The sequence below is a fragment of the Pyrus communis genome, chromosome 2 (genome assembly GCF_041283825.1).
Source record: "Pyrus communis isolate YQ-2024b chromosome 2, ASM4128382v1, whole genome shotgun sequence".
Classification (NCBI taxonomy): Eukaryota; Viridiplantae; Streptophyta; class Magnoliopsida; order Rosales; family Rosaceae; genus Pyrus; species Pyrus communis.
This window is the reverse complement of record NC_142566.1, coordinates 19,490,096-19,506,178: the sequence shown is the minus strand read 5'-3', so window position 1 is coordinate 19,506,178 and position 16,083 is coordinate 19,490,096. Positions and strand designations below refer to the sequence as shown.

Sequence of the window (16,083 nt, the reverse complement as noted above, 5' to 3'; positions counted from 1 at the left end):
TTTTTTTTTTTAAATATATATAACCAAAAAAAAAAAAAAAACCCAAGGACACGTGGACCCGGCCCAAACCAGCCCATTTCAACAGGGCCAAATTAGGTCCGGTTCCTATATTACAAACTACTATCCCCGGCCCGTTTCCTATTCACACGGGTCTGGTCCGGTCCCTCCAAAAATGGACCCGGCCCGTGCCCACCCCTACTCTCGTCTCTCTCTTACTCCCTACACTTTTGATCACTCCCGTTTCATCCGTCGCTCTCTCTTGCATTGCAGCGTCGTCATGTTTCCTCCAACATCATCATCATCCCTACAACGTCTCCTCCAGGGTCGTCCCCGTCTTTTCCAGCGACTTCAAGCCCTTGTCTTTATTAGAATCCCACATTAGTGGGTGGAAAAAAAAAAACATAGGTTTAAATATGATTACCCTACCTACTCTAACTAATAACGACGTATCTGTGTGGTAAAACCTTACACCTGACGGATTAGGCAAGTGGTAAAGTGAAAACAAGTATGAACTCTTAACATAAAGCCAACCTTTGAGTTTCAATTGTTGATGTGTGGATCTCCATGTGTGAACCACTAAATGGGATTACACATGAAAATGAGTGTTAGAATTTCACATCGGTGGGGGAAAAGAAAACTAATGAGTTTAAATATGATTACCTTACTTTAACTAATACCGAGGTCATTTATGGTAAAACATCACACCTGACGGATTGTGCAAGTGGTAAAAATTGAGAACAATATCAATGTTGTTAGAGTGGGGCCCCCTGAGCCCGTCGATCTAAAAATTCCAACATGGTATCAGAGCCTACAGTTATGGGCCCGTGCAAGCTAACGAGCTTGTCACAAGGAAGTGTGGGCTTGGAAATAAGCTTGAACTCTTAACATAGAGTCAGCATCTGAGTTCTTAGATGTTAGAGTGGGGATTCCAACAGCCTTCTCCTAGGATCTCAAGTTCAAAATCCCCTGCAGCGATTGAATCGCTGAACTGACTCAACACTTTCTATTTGAGCCGAGTTGTAGACCCAAGAGCAATTAAATCGCCGATTCGACTTGAGCCGAATGCAATTCCAACTGAATCAAACGTCTGCAACTCCATTCGCAACAAACTTGAAAAATTCCAATCCGTTTTCTTGATGAAGGACTTAAGGAGGACTAAGGAACATGCACGCGGTGATTATAGAGTGCCTAGGCGTCACCGCTCTCGGAACCACGGTTAGAGGTAACTCTAATGCAAAAGTACTATCATAGTAATCCATGTAACCACCTTCATTTTGGCCAATATTTAACATTATGATGGTCCCCATTACTTGAATGGAATGATCGAGTTGATTGAATGGTTACTGCGAAGCCACGTGATATATTCCGACAAACATGGAGGAGGATCAGAACTGTGCTGAATTTCAGAGTTTCTATAATACCTTCGCAGTGAATATGCAGTACTCCATTATTTGAAAAGCAATTTTGTGGCGGCAGTGGATTGAAATAAACTATCTGTGCATGCATATGGCCGACTAAAGCAAAACTATCCGTGCATGCCGACAATACGATAAAAAAAACTTCGGTTTTAGACCTTGACTTTTGAAACGGATCAAAACTGTGATGTAGAAGACCGTTCTCATTCAAAATTTGTTAGTTGAAAAACCTTTTTGCTTTTGAAGGGAGTTCCAAACTGATGTAGCTGTAAGTCAGCGAACAACATAAGAAATACAACAAAAATGTCTTGAAAATTATTCAATTTTCGAAGAGAATCGATTTTCATGATTGAAAGTCTATCAGTGTGTCCCGATTTTGGACGCCAAATAGTTTTCAATTCAAAACAAACTTACAATCCATAAGAAATTCAAATCCGTTTTCTTGTTGACTGAGGGAGGATTGAGGCTACATGCAATGATTTAGAGGGCAACTAACTATTGTCACTAGGGTGTCGCCACCCATGAAACCACTGTTAAAGATGACTCTAATGTAAATTATTTCACTCATTTGTTTAGATTTAAATAATTCAACAAGGCTAAAAAAAAAAAAAGAATAATGTGCAATGCTTACAAAAGAATGAATGAGTGGTGGTGAGCACCAAAAAGTGTTGTAGCCTATGACACGTCCGACAGACTTTGGTAGCGCATGCGACTAGTGGTGTGGCCATTTTGTTGCAAGTGAAAATTTTATAGCCATTAGCACTACCATAACAATGCTGTCACCTCCGTTTTGGCCAATATTTAACAATGTGATGGTCAATTAGCTTTTTTTATGGCAGAAGCGATACAGTTTCATTACGACAAACAACCAGTTACAAGGATGTCAGATGGATACATATGCTCCAGTGACTAATTTCTTGATATGAAGGTAATTAGCACAAAACACAAATGATTTTAAAACCCATATACGGCTACCACACAAAACGCACCACTAGCACTACAAGAAAAATGAGCTTTGGGTACAAAACTAAGGAGACAATTGAGAATTTTGTGTCTATTTGACCACCAAAAAGCTGAAACAGTTCCCATTCCATAGAGGGCACCATTTATGGTGCCCAATGTACCAAAAAAAAAAAAAAAAAAAGACACAAAACAGTAATAGGCACGGAAACCGTGCCGAGTGATGTCAAATGACAACTTTTTTACTGAAGATGGGCACAAAAAACATTTTGTGTCTATAAAAATTGTTTGTTAGCAACTTTTTTTTTACTGTATTAGAAGTCCTTCATGCAGTGACACATTACCAACAATTGTATCCTTAAGGTCATCGGTCTTCGTGCAAAAGTGTAGTGGGTCTTCAAATAGACAAATGAGTTAATAATTATAAATTCCTTTTTATGACACTAATATTAGAAATTGTGTCCAATAAATATTAATAAATAATAAATCACTCTACTTCTCATTGGGTATAGACAAATAACTTAATAATTATAAATTCTTTTTTATGACACTAATGTTAGAAATTGTGTCTAGTAAATATTAATAAATAATAAATCACTTTATGGCAAAAGAATATGTTAGCACAATTATAAATTTGTGCCTTTATTCTAGTATAAACTAGTAAATATGCCCGCGTGTTGCTACGGGACTTGAATGCACCAGCCTTAACTGCATAAATTAAACATAATCTTGAATGAACAGAGGGATAGATGAGTGAATAGGGTCGGTAAGATAAGCAGCCTGGTTTTTATATACATTTCAAAAGATATTACACACTTCAAAAGATGCTTGCATCAGGTTGGACACCAACTGACAGCAAAAAAAACTAATCCACTTGTGTACACATTATCTTGATTTTTCTTGTTAATGCACCTTAATTTCCTTCTACTAAGGGGCATATGTTCTTTTGAGAGGAGGTGCATCTTTATGGCGTTCCTCAGTCCATTACTTCTGATCGGGATTCCAAGTTTCTTAGTTACTTTTGGCTGACTTTATGGAAGATCTTTGGAACAACATTGAATCGGTGTAGCACTGCCCACCCTCAAACGGATGGACAAACTGAAGTGACCAATCGGACTTTGGGTGATATGATTCATTGTGTTTGTGGCGATAAACCCAAGCAATGGGATTTGGTGCTTGCTCAAGTCGAATTTGCTTACAATAGTGGTGTGCATACCGCAACTGGTAAGTCACCATTTTTTATTGTCTAAACTTCGATTCCCTGTTATGTGGTGGATCTTATATGGCTTTCTCGTGGCCCAGGAGTGAGTGTTGTAGCTGAACATATGGCTGAAATGGTTCAAGCAGTGAAGAATGAAGTTACAGAGAAACTTGCTTAAACGAATGCCAAAAACAATGTTATTGCTGAAAAACACCGACGCTCCAAGATTTTTCAAGTTGGTGATTCAGTCATTTTGTTCCTTCGAAAAGAGTGTTTTCCCGTTGGTCAATACAGTAAGCTCCAACCCGTAAATTTGGCCTGTACAAGATTGTGCACAAAATAACACCTATGTGGTGGATTTGCTGGCGTCAATAAGGATTTCTCTCACTTTCAATGTTGCTGATCTGCATCATTTCCATCCTGATGAAGTTTCGTTATATCCTAATCAGTCGAGGACGAGTTCTTTTCAAGGAGAGGAGACTAACATAGGAATACAAAAACTGCTTGATGATGTGAACAGTTTAGAAACGCCCCTAGTCATTTAGAGGGTCTTTCTTGATCAATGAGGATTTATTGTTGCTTGTTTTTTCATTTTCTTGAAACAAGTCTTTATAGTTTGTTCATTTGCTTTGTAATGGACAGTTTTGAATCAATATAAATTCTAAAACGAGATATTCTCTTACAACTTCTAGAATTCCAGAGTTCTTTCAAGAGAGATCGTTCGTGATCCCTTTTCTTACAACTTCTGTTGTGTCAGTTGGTTGTTCAGGTGCCATGGATACAAGTTAGCAGGTCAATGTCACTGCTGTTAATGGTTAAGCCTCCAGTTTTCCTTGTGGTTACTAGAATGGGAAGGTATGAAATTCGCCTTATTTCGATGTGTTTTTCTGTTATCACGAGATTAATGCTTTAATACTATAGTAGAAATGGGAATTTATGCTCCCTTAGTTTATTTCAATCAAGTCACTTTTAGAATTAACAATTATTATGCATCCAATTCTAGGACTTTATATTTACTTGTTGGGGATTTAGTTTTTAATTTTATACAGTTTGTAAGTGACCCCACTTCCCATACTCTGCAAGTAGCTAAACTTGGTTGACACGTTTCGATCTCAATATTCCCCAAATACCAAGATAAGCACATGCTGGCCGACACTTAAGGATGACGAAAGCCATTTATTGAGTGCAAATGCTAAAAACAAGGGATAGATAAGACTTATAAATATAAAAGAATAATGAATATGCATTTAAGGAATGTGTTCAGAGCATACAACTAACTAGAACACTAAATGAAATAATATAAAATTGAATGAAACAAAGGATGGATCTTACATCGAAAGGACTTGAAGATGCCAATGCGGAAGTGCCTTAACGCGAGGATTGTATGCCTCGATTCTAAGTCTTGAAGGGGGCGCAAAGCAAACATGAATGGACCAAGTTGATATATATATAATAAAACAGTTATCAACGTATTAACCCCAGGTTTTATGAAAACACATATATCATGACAAATATAGGTTTTCCAAAACCTAGCATGTCGTGCAATGTCTCAAATCATAACTTGTATATATAATAATCACTAGTGAATGTCCAATATCTCTCCAGGTCCTATGTTGGCTCCCCGTCTCTGAGCAGATAGTCAGAGGAAAATTACCCCTAAGCCCCATGTCAGCTCCCCATTCCTATGCTAATAGCCAGAGGAAACACACTCTAGGCCCTATGCCAACACCAAACCGTAGCCCGGGATGGACTGGAATAGGGACCGGTGGGTAAGTACAAAATCATTGAACATATATATTGAAAAACAACTTCATAGGATAAAGTCATCCATCATCTATACTATAATGAGGTGTTCTAAACATGTTCTAAATATCATATTGTCATCCATCAGATATTCTATAAGAACACGGGTTATAAGAAAAATAGTAATAATTCAAAATAGCCTCAGTAAGCATGTTATCTCAAAGCGTTTCATAGAACATAATAGTCAAATCATGCTTTTCCATGTATGAATTTCTACTATTAAAATATGCATTTTTAGAAGGGGGTCTACTAATAGATACTTAGCCGCCGAAGAGCCACGCAACTATTAAAGACAGAATGCCACAATAAATTGTCCCTAAGCACATAAAGGGTACAATTAATCAAACTCTAATCAAATGATTTAATTTGGGAAAACGGACGTCAAAAACATGTACAGGCCGTTGAAATTAGCCTAAGAAGGGTCCAAGATGAAAACTCGAAAAGTCAAAGTTGACCGGTCAAAGTCAACATTGACAGGGTCAACGATCAGACCGGGTTCGGTTCAATAGGTCAAATGGGTCTGGGCTTATTCAGATTAGGCCTGAGTTTTGGGCTTGGGTTCTGATGGGTTTGGAACCTAGGTTAGTGGGTTTAGGCCGAGAGGTCCTAGGTCCAAGGCCTGGTTTTACTTGGGTCTTGGGTTGGGGACAAATGGGTTGGCCTCCCAAGGGTTTCTGATGGGTTTTAATAATTGGGTTAAGGGCTTTGAATTGGTTCCGGGTTAGGCCTAAAGGCTCGTGGGTTTTGGGTTCTTAAGGGTTTTGGGATGAGTTTCAAAGAGGTAAAGGGTTGGGCTGCCCAAAAGGTCTGGTTTTTGGCCCACCAGTTTCATGGGTCACCAGACCCAACGAAGGAGAAGGCCGGATTTCGGCCGGAAAACTGAACAAACTTTAAACGTTAATAACTTTGTCAATACTCAACGAAATCGAGTGATTCAAAAATGTAAATCATAGCTCTCGATGAGACGAAGAGAATGGTACCTCAGACGATGCTAATTCACTGTGGTTTGGTCGAAAAAACACCTCGAAAGCCTGGGAGGTTGCCGGAAACTAGGTAAGATTCAAATGGATATAACTTCTTCAATACTCAATGAAATTGGGTGATTCAAAAAAGAAAGTTGTAGTACTCAGCGAGACAAAGAGATTGATACCTTGCATGTCGGCCAACTCGCCGTGGTTTGGCCGAAAATTGCCTCGAAAGAGGCGGTGCTAGTCGGAAAACTGGGGAAGTTTTCCCCCGTGAGGTTCCTACGTCCAAACATCGATAACATTTCTTAAAACCACTCCCCAACATACATTAAGACATGATCGACAACTTTTGGACGAGGTTCAAGGCTTACCTTCGCCAAAAAAGGAGGAAACTCGCTGGAGAACTTAGGTGAACAATGTAGGCCGAGAGAAAGGGAGGGGTTTGGGTGTTCTCTTTTGATTCTAAGCTCACTAGGGTGTTAATGGAGATATTGATGTTGGTGTGGTGTTGTTTGTTGGTGAGAAAAACCCTTGGAGGGGGCTGAGATAGAGAGAGCCAATAGGGAGTGATAAAGGAGAGTGAGTGAGAAGAGAGAACTGAGAGAAAAGGGAGAGAGAGACCGGGGACACAAATCAGGGGCGGGCCCTCTTGGGCACACCATTTAAGAGCCAAAAACCATTTTTAAAAGAAAAATATCCCCAAACTTAGTGAAAATACAAAAATACCCTTTTTGTTCCGTAAATCTCGAAACGGGTTGTTACATTGATAATGAATTTTTATAGGCAAGTCAGATGCTTTCTCAAACATGAACTCAAAAACAGATAGTAGAATTGATATAAAAGTAATGCTGTTTTTTGTATGTTCTTAGGGTGCACTCCTTGTCCAATGATGTGTAATTTTTGTTCCATAAAAAATAAAAAAATTAAAAAAAAAAGATTTGTCTCTTCTCAAAAATAATAATCCAAAAGTTATTATGTGATCTTTTGATTGCCTTTGTATCCAATATCTTTAAATCCCACGGTGTGCTAAAACTGAATAGATTTGTTGGACATTCTTCGTCTTAAGATGCACCAGACTTATTGTCAAATCCCATCCCCGTATTTCACTATTTAAAATTACGTATTTCATATTATTAATTCGACGCGTTTATATTTGCGGCGCATAAATTTACTTAAGTAAAAGGACGAAATTGTCCTTATTGAATTAAACAGAATTTTCGTGGACGTATTTGATCCTTTCATAATTTTCCTAATTTCTTTACATATTTGGATAGTACGTGTCGATACAAACGCGTGACAGCAAACGGATTGCAATTTGGAGCTATAACGAATGAATTATAAACGAGCAAATGTTAAGGGTAAAATGGTAAAATTGTCCCGTTTTGCTAGAAGGCTCCAGAAATTTTGAGAGGATACCAGTTATGTTTTTTTAGCCAGGTGAATGGCTGTGATGGAAAGAGGGGAAGGAAAAAAAAAAATTACTAGTCACCACAGGGCAGAAGAAGGAGATTTCCCTGTACTTTGCAAAAGAAAAAGGTTTGAAGATACGGAATGCTGCCGTTGCTACCACGGGAGTTGGCTACTTACAATTTCAGGGGAAAAGACTCTTACTGCGGTTTGGAGTCTGAAGCTTGGATTATACACAGGTACCTTTTACATAATTTTGTGTGTGTGTGTGTGTGTGTGTGTGTGTGTGTGTGTGTAGAGACTCTATGTTCCCTTTTCGTTGAGTAATAGGGCAGATGGAGAGAAAAGTGGAAAGAAAAGGAATACGAAAGAGATGATGAAAGATGACAGATGAGAGTTAAGGAGATATAGCAAATCTTGAGACTTAAATTAAGATGGAAAAGGGAGCTGCTGTACTGATAGAACCATCGGTACAACAAGCAGGTAGTATAGAAAGATAAGAACGATAAAACTTCCTTCACAAGATTGTATTCACTCAATGAAGTTCAATTACACAGAAAAGAATATATATAGCCTTTTGGCTCTTTACAAATCTACCCTTGACTATTACAAACAAACTTATAACCATTCTAACTAATTACAGTTAATAACAAACTAACTACATTTAGCTTTCCTTAACTATCTAATATCAACAGAACTAGAAGATTTGTTATCTTCCTTAATACACCCCCTCAAGCGAGAAGAGGAATCAGAAAAGAGTCTAATGGGAAGCTTGGAACACAAGTATCTAAATTGAGGTTTAGACAGAGATTTGGTATGAAGATCAGCGAGTTGATCAGCATTACAAACAAACTGGACTTTGAGAAGATTGGCGAGAACAAGTTCACGAATATAATGGTAATCAATCTCAACATGCTTCGTGCGAGCATGAAAAACAGGATTAGAGGCTAAGGAGGTGGCTGAAATATTATCGCACCATAATGTAGGCATTTTGGGAAGAAGACAGTGAAGGTCACGAAGGATTTTACAAACCCAAGTGAGTTCAACAACCGTATGAGCCAGAGACCGATATTCAGCTTCTGTAGATGAACGGGCAACAGTATGTTGTTTCTTGGCGCTCCAGCTGATGAGGTTGGGACCAAAAAAGACAGAGTAGCCACTGGTGGAGCGTCGATCAATCGTGCTGCCAGCCCAATCAGCATCGGAGTAGGCTGAGAGATCAATAGAACCCTTGGTAAACCAGATGCCCTGAGATGCAGAACCTTTGAGAAAGCGAAGAACACGTTTGGCAGCCTGTAAATGTTGGTCACGAGGAGAATGCATGAACTGGCAAAGTTGATTGACAGCAAAGGCAAGTTCTGGGTGAGTCCATGTGAGGTATTGAAGACCACCAACAATCGAACGATACTCAGTGGGATGGGGTAGAAGAGAACCAGTATGATCCAGTTTGTTGGAGCCAAGAGGTGTGCAACAAGGTTTGGCACCCTGCATATTGGTCCGGTGAAGAAGATCAAGGAGATATTTGGTTTGATGAAGAAAAATCCCCTGAGAAGAACGCTGAACCTCCAGCCCCAAGAAATAGTGTAAAGGACCAAGATCCTTTACTGGAAATCGGTCACTGAGCCGGTGAATAAAGTTATGACAAAGCTGAGGATTAGGGCCAGTAACAAGGATATCATCAACATAAACGAGGACGATAACCAATTGAGGGCCAAGAAGTACAAACAGAGATGCATCAAATGAAGATTGATGAAAGCCAAAATCCTGCAGAGCTTGAAACAGTTTTTCAAACCAAGCGCGAGGGGCTTGCTTAAGACCATACAACGATTTTTGAAGTTTGCACACATGACTGGGAAAGAGAGGATCAATAAAGCCCGGAGGTTGAACCATGTAGACATCATTTTTTAAATCCCCATGAAGAAAAGCATTACTGATGTCTAACTGGTTTAGAAACCAATTATGTTGAACAACAAGACTAAGAAGGATGCGAATGGTAACCGGTTTAGCAACCGGACTAAAGGTTTCTTGAAAATCAATACCAGCTTGTTGGTGAAAGCCCTTGGCAACAAGCCGGGCCTTGTAACGATCCACAGTACCATCAGGTTTCGTCTTGATACGAAACACCCACTTGCACCCAACAATGTTGTGAGAAGAATGGGAAGGAACTAAGGACCAAGTGCCTGTAGGCATTGAACTCATTCTGCATCGCAGCTCGCCAGTGAGCAAACTTAGATGCTTGTAAATACGTACTGGGAACAGAATCCAATGGGAGGGGCAGAGGATGCTTAGTTGCTGCATAAGCCTTAGGTTTATAGATGCCTGCTTTGGATCGGGTAACCATAGGGTAAGTGTTAACCAGAGAGGTAGAAGCAGAGTGAGAAGCATCCAGAGGTGGAGAATCAACTGGAGTAGGAGAAGCACCAGGAAGGGTAGAAGCATCAGGAGGTGGGGAAGAGTGAGGACGAGGAGAAGCATCAGAAGGTGAAGAAGAAGCAGGATGAGTATACCTGCTAAAATATAGATCCACTGAAGAAGAATGAACTGGGGTAATACTGCCAGAGGAAGGAGGAGACAGGGGCAGATACTGAAAAGGATAGTAGGCTTCATTAAAGAGCACATGACGAGAGATATAAACATGGTTACCAATCGGATCAAAGCACCGATAACATTTGTGCTGAAGACTATAGCCCAAGAACACACAACACTTGCTTTTAGGATCCAATTTACTGTGAGTATAAGGTTTAAGCCATGGAAAGCATTGGCAACCAAAAACTTTGAGTGTGGAATAGTCCGGGCGTTGATGAAATAAAATCTCCCAAGGAGATTAGGAGAGACCAGAAATGGGAAGACGATTAATGAGATAAAGGGCAGTAGAGAAAGCCTCGACCCAAAACACATGAGGGACATGAGAAGCAATAAGTAGTGTCCGAGCAGTCTCAACAAGATGACGGTGTTTTCTCTCAGCACAACCGTTTTGTTCAGGCGTGTGTGGACAGCTGAATTGATGAAAAATACCATGTGCACTAAGAAAAGAAGTAAACAAAGGACCAGTAAATTCACCCCCTGAATCGGAACGCAACACTTTGATTTTATTACCAAGCAGATTTTCTACATAGTTCTTGAATGCAACAAAGGTAGACAGTACATTCGACTTTGCTTTCAAAGGAAAAAACCAACTGTATTTACTGAAATCATCAACAAGAAGTAAGTAATAGCGAAAACCACTGCTAGATGTAACAGAAGCAGGTCCCCACAAATCACAGTGTACAATTTGAAGACTATGTGTGGTTGCTGAAGAAGACAAACCAAAAGGGAGCTTGTGATTCTTAGCCAATGCACAATCTGAACAGAAAAAATCAACTGCAGATTTGCCGTGCACTGCCAGGTTATTTGTAGAGATTACCCGACGAAAAATAGCAGAAGATGGATAACCCAAGCGCCTATGCCAGATCTTTATTGGAGTTTTAATACTAACCAAGGTTGAAGCAGCAAATGAAGAAGAAGCATGACCAGATAGGGGACCAGGAAATGTGGTAGACTGCAGAGGATAGAAGCCGTCCTTAACCAAACCCCGCAAAAGCGTCTTCCCAGTGGAACGATCCTTAACAACGGATCCATCAGAATCAAGAGTCAATGAACATGAATTGTCCCGGAGAAATTGAAAAGCATACAACAAATTGTGTTGTATGTAAGGGACATGTAGAACATTGGACAATTTAAATGAAGAAGTAGGAGTTCGTAATGTAGATGAACCAACATGAGAAATGGACAGACCTTTACCATCACCTATATAAACCTTGTCTTCACCAGTGTAGGGAGTAGGAGAGTTGATGTTGGATATGTCATTAGTGATGTACGAAGTAGCTCCAGAGTCAATTAACCAAGTGGGAGAGGACTTGGCATTAGAACGAGCACACATTGCTTGGAGTTTGGCAGGAGGGACACGACCATAGATGTCAGGATTCATACGGTCAAAGCAGTCAAGTGCTTCATGACTTGAGTTACCACAAATCTGGCAAGGAGCCCGAGGACCAGAAGAAGAACCACGAGACTGAGCAGATGAATTAGAGCGATGGAAGTTATTAGTGGAAGAATGACCACGATAAGAACCTCGATTGCCACGATAAGAGCCACGATTGATCTTCCCACGGTTCGAATTATAACGAAAAGAATGCTGAAGAGGTGGATTCTGAGCAACATACACCTGAGGTGGATTGGGAAGCAAAGGAGGTTGAGCTTGAATAGATAAAGCATGAAACGGTTCAGACATACCAAAAGAGACACATTTCTTGCGGTTATTCAGAAAGAGCTATTTGGTAAGAAGCAAGCCATGCAATTCATCCAAAGATGTAGAGGTTAACCGAAGCAGGATGGAGTCGGTGAATGATTCAAACTCATCAGGAAGGCCAGCCAGAGTAGCAGCGATGAGATCGCAATCCGAAATTGAGGATCCAGCAGCAGTGAGAAAGTCGAAGATCTCTTTGAGCTCTTGCAAATAATCAGACATGGAACGAGAACCTTTCTGAACACTTTGAAGACGAGAACGAAGCTGATGAACATGTGCATCAGAAACACCCCCAAATCATTGTTCGAGCTTAAGCCATAGATCACGAGAAGACGAAACGCCAACTGTGAAAGGAATTACCTTTTCAGACAACGTGGAATTAAACCAGATCAGCAGATTCTGATCTTTCTCATACCAAACTTCAAAATTCGGATTAAGAGTACGATCAGGCAGAAGAGGGGCGGGACAGGGGTCAGTGTTGTCGACAATACCAAGAAGACGATATTGCCGAAGAATCGGAGCAAACAGAGCACACCAGGGCAGATAATTGGTCCGCTTGAGCTTGATCGGCACCATGCTACCAATGTTTTGGATTGTGATAGAGGAATATGAAGAGGAATTAGGGTTAGAAGAGGGAGGGATACCAGGCACCGACTCAGATGAAGTCGCCATGAGAGAGCAAGAAACAGATCAAGATTACCAGGAGAAGAACAAGATCGCCACAAAGAACAATCAAAGCAAGGTACAGACTAGAAGATCAGAAGATCGGAGCGGAATAGAAGAGGATTGAGAACAGCCGTGAGGCGACCAACGATGAAACCATATAGAAAGATAAGAACAATAAAACTTCCTTCACAAGATTGTATTCACTCAATGAAGTTCAATTACACAGAAAAGAATATATATAGCCTTTTGGCTCTTTACAAATCTACCCTTGACTATTACAAACAAACTTATAACCATTCTAACTAATTACAGTTAATAACAAACTAACTACATTTAGCTTTCCTTAACTATCTAATATCAACAGAACTGGAAGATTTGTTATCTTCCTTAATAGGTAGTTCTAGTGGCCTAAATAGTTTTTTTTAAATTGAAGGAAAGCTCTTGGCTGGTTCTTTTACGGGTAGGAAAGAAGATTTCAAATTGTTACTTCTTTTTCTGATTTATTTGTGAACAATTGACGGATGCAATATGTAGAGAAGGTAATGACATCCAAGTCATATGGTAGCATTTCGAGTTGTGGATTGGCCACCGTTTTTTTTTTTTTTTTTTTTTTTTTAATTTTTACTAAAACTATTTATAAGATGCCATTCTTTTTCATCAGAAATAATTTGGTCTTTCTTTTGGCTTAACAAGTTTAGTGATATGTTCTTGACATCTTATAAAATCTATGTGTGGGTATGCATTCGAAGTAAACCAACTTGGTTTAACATTATCAGATCTTTTACGCATCTACTATATATTGTCTGAGTTATATGTATCAAGTTAATATGATCTATTGTGGAGTTGGAAATTATATTATTATGTCTACACATGGTTTAAAATGTCACTCTTCTTATTTACCATGAAGACAACATGCATATGGATATTTGAACTTCATTTGCTCCCAGATTTTCTAAAGGTTATACTTATTCAAACATTCCCTTGTTCCGACCAAACCATTCTAGATTAACCAAACTGACGCTGGGATTAGTAGTGTGAGATTAGTTAGTTCGAGTGTATTGTTGAGGATCAAAGTTCATGTCTTGCATATAGTGTTTTGGTTATACTTGTGTATTGATGATATATGTGAAATGTGATTTGAAGTGCTTGTTGAATGGTTTGATGAAAAGTAATTTGATGTGCATATCTGAAATGAGATTTGATTTGTATGATTGGCTTGATGGGATGAAATGTGAGGGCTGGTAGTTGACCATGAACCCATTGTCCTGGGGTTTGTTGCTTCGAGACTTGTTTCATTGAGCTTTTATATTTTGAGTACTTGATTCATGCCTTGTTTCTTCGAGCCATTGATTTGTTCCTTGGCCCTCCACTCGGTTCTTTTGAGTGATCCAGAATTGAGTATCCACTGGGGTTCTGTTGATTGGTCCGGTTCCCTTCTCCGTCTGGATTCCATTGGAGGTCCGGAATCCCTCGTGATCCGCGATTCCGTTGAGTGGTCTGGAATCGTATCTAGCTTGGTTTTCATTCAATGGTTTGATATGCATTGCATTCCACGATTCCGTTGAGTGGTTTGGAATCGTATCCACTCGGATTCCGTTGAGAGGTCTGAAATCCCATCTACTCTGCAGTTCCGTTGAGTGATCCGGAATCGTATCTTGGGTTAGATTCCGTTGAGTGGTCTGGAATCCCGTATGGTGTCTTGGATCCGTTGAGTGGTCCTGAACCCGATGTTGATGGATTTCGTTGAGTGGTTCGAAATCGCATCATTTGATTCATTGGTTCCTTGGATTTGATTTATTTGAGACAACTTCTGAGATGTAGGCTTGGGCCGAACTGTGTCGTTCTAGTCCCGCATTCCAGTGTATTGTATGTATTGTTGATTGATATGATTGTGAAGTGATGTTGGTTTTGATGGTTGTCATTATGACTAGACTCGTTGACCAATATTGCTAGAGATTATTATTTTGTTTCATTGAATGTTCTTTGAGTTGCTGCATGCCTGAATTGTGGCATTATATCGAGACATAGTGGTTTATGTGACAAATACTCAAGTGTAATGAATGGTGAACTACGAATGGCTTGATCCCTGGTTAGGGTACGTAGGCAGTCTAACGAGGAGGATAGATGTAGTCATAAAGTATACGAAAAATTTCTATGCAATTCGATTCTTGAGTTATGCCTTGTACATATCCCGGAGGTGGGATCTGTTAGAGATACGGATGTCGGGTGACGTCATGCATCGATCCTAAACGTATGTCGGGTTCGAGGCGTGACACTTATATTATGGGTGAGAAGCAAAATTCATTTGATGAATTTGAATTTAGCAGTCTCTAGATAGCGTCTTAATAACTTCATGGGTTGAATGAATTGGCATCTACTTTTAGATTCTACACATCAGCTTGTTAGTATTTAATGCTCTTGCAATAAAGGGCATTTCAGCTCTCTGGTGGCAGTCGATCAGTGTTTTCCAAGAAAGAAAATGCCAATGCAGTTCTCCTTGTTGCAAGCCAGGTGAGACATGTACATCTATCCTCTCAAAACCTTGCACATTTCTTTTTCATTCTAGAGTTTACTTTCTCTGACCACTATGAAATATGTTTGCTCTCCAACTGTTGAACTTCCCATTCTTGGTGAAAATGTGACTTGGTCTGCGATCTCTTGTAGGCCAAAATGACATTATTTAGGATAATTATCAACTTTTGTCATTGTAAGTAGCAATTTACTACAAAGAAGTATCAACTTTTGTCTTGCTTATCCACTTACTGATGTCTAGAATTTCAAGGTATGGTGATGTTCTTATAGTGGAAAAACTTATATTTCAATTGCATATTGTTGGAGGTTCTATTCTTATGTAATTGGCTTGTTTTACATTACTATAATCATTAAATTATTGAGTTTACTAATGTTGTTGTGGATAGGGAAAAACTATTCGAAGGAAAGCTTAAACAGAAATGGAAGATCTTTTCCTGGTAATCATATTCATTAATTCGTTTATGGAGCAGCAGAGATTCGATGAGGTGCAAGGCTTATTGGGGAAGATGCATCAGTCCAAAAATGTTTGCTTTCAAGTTCTTTTTGCATTAGAGATGAAATATGTAACATTACAATATATGTTTCTGAGATTGAGAATGTGTTGTAGGCTTTGTACATTTTATGAAAATTTAAAAACCTCAATTTAGTTTCAGTTTTTCTAATTTTGATTTTTTTTATATATTTAATTCTTGTTGGCACAATTATAATATTAGTGTCAGTATGGTTGGAAAAGGTCTTCTTATGAAGTTGTTAGAAACAGGCACAAATAGTGGTCCATTTGTGCTTGCCTCTTTGAGCATCAAACAGTCTATTGTGCCTTTTAACAAAGGCAACACCCATAGGGGG

The 16,083-nt window shown here is 39.3% G+C and overlaps 1 long non-coding RNA gene across 2 annotated transcripts; it reads left to right on the top strand.

Moving 5' to 3' along the window:
- The first annotated feature begins 7,812 nt into the window (after window positions 1-7,812).
- Window positions 7,813-15,889, top strand: LOC148698688 (uncharacterized). 2 transcript variants are annotated; one of them, XR_015956688.1, is made up of 3 exons: window positions 7,813-8,237; window positions 13,100-15,216; window positions 15,624-15,889. It is a non-coding gene; the product is annotated as an uncharacterized LOC148698688 (long non-coding RNA). The 2 variants fall into 2 exon arrangements; XR_015956687.1 differs by having other exon boundaries at window positions 13,100-15,889.
- Window positions 15,890-16,083: the final 194 nt, after the last annotated feature.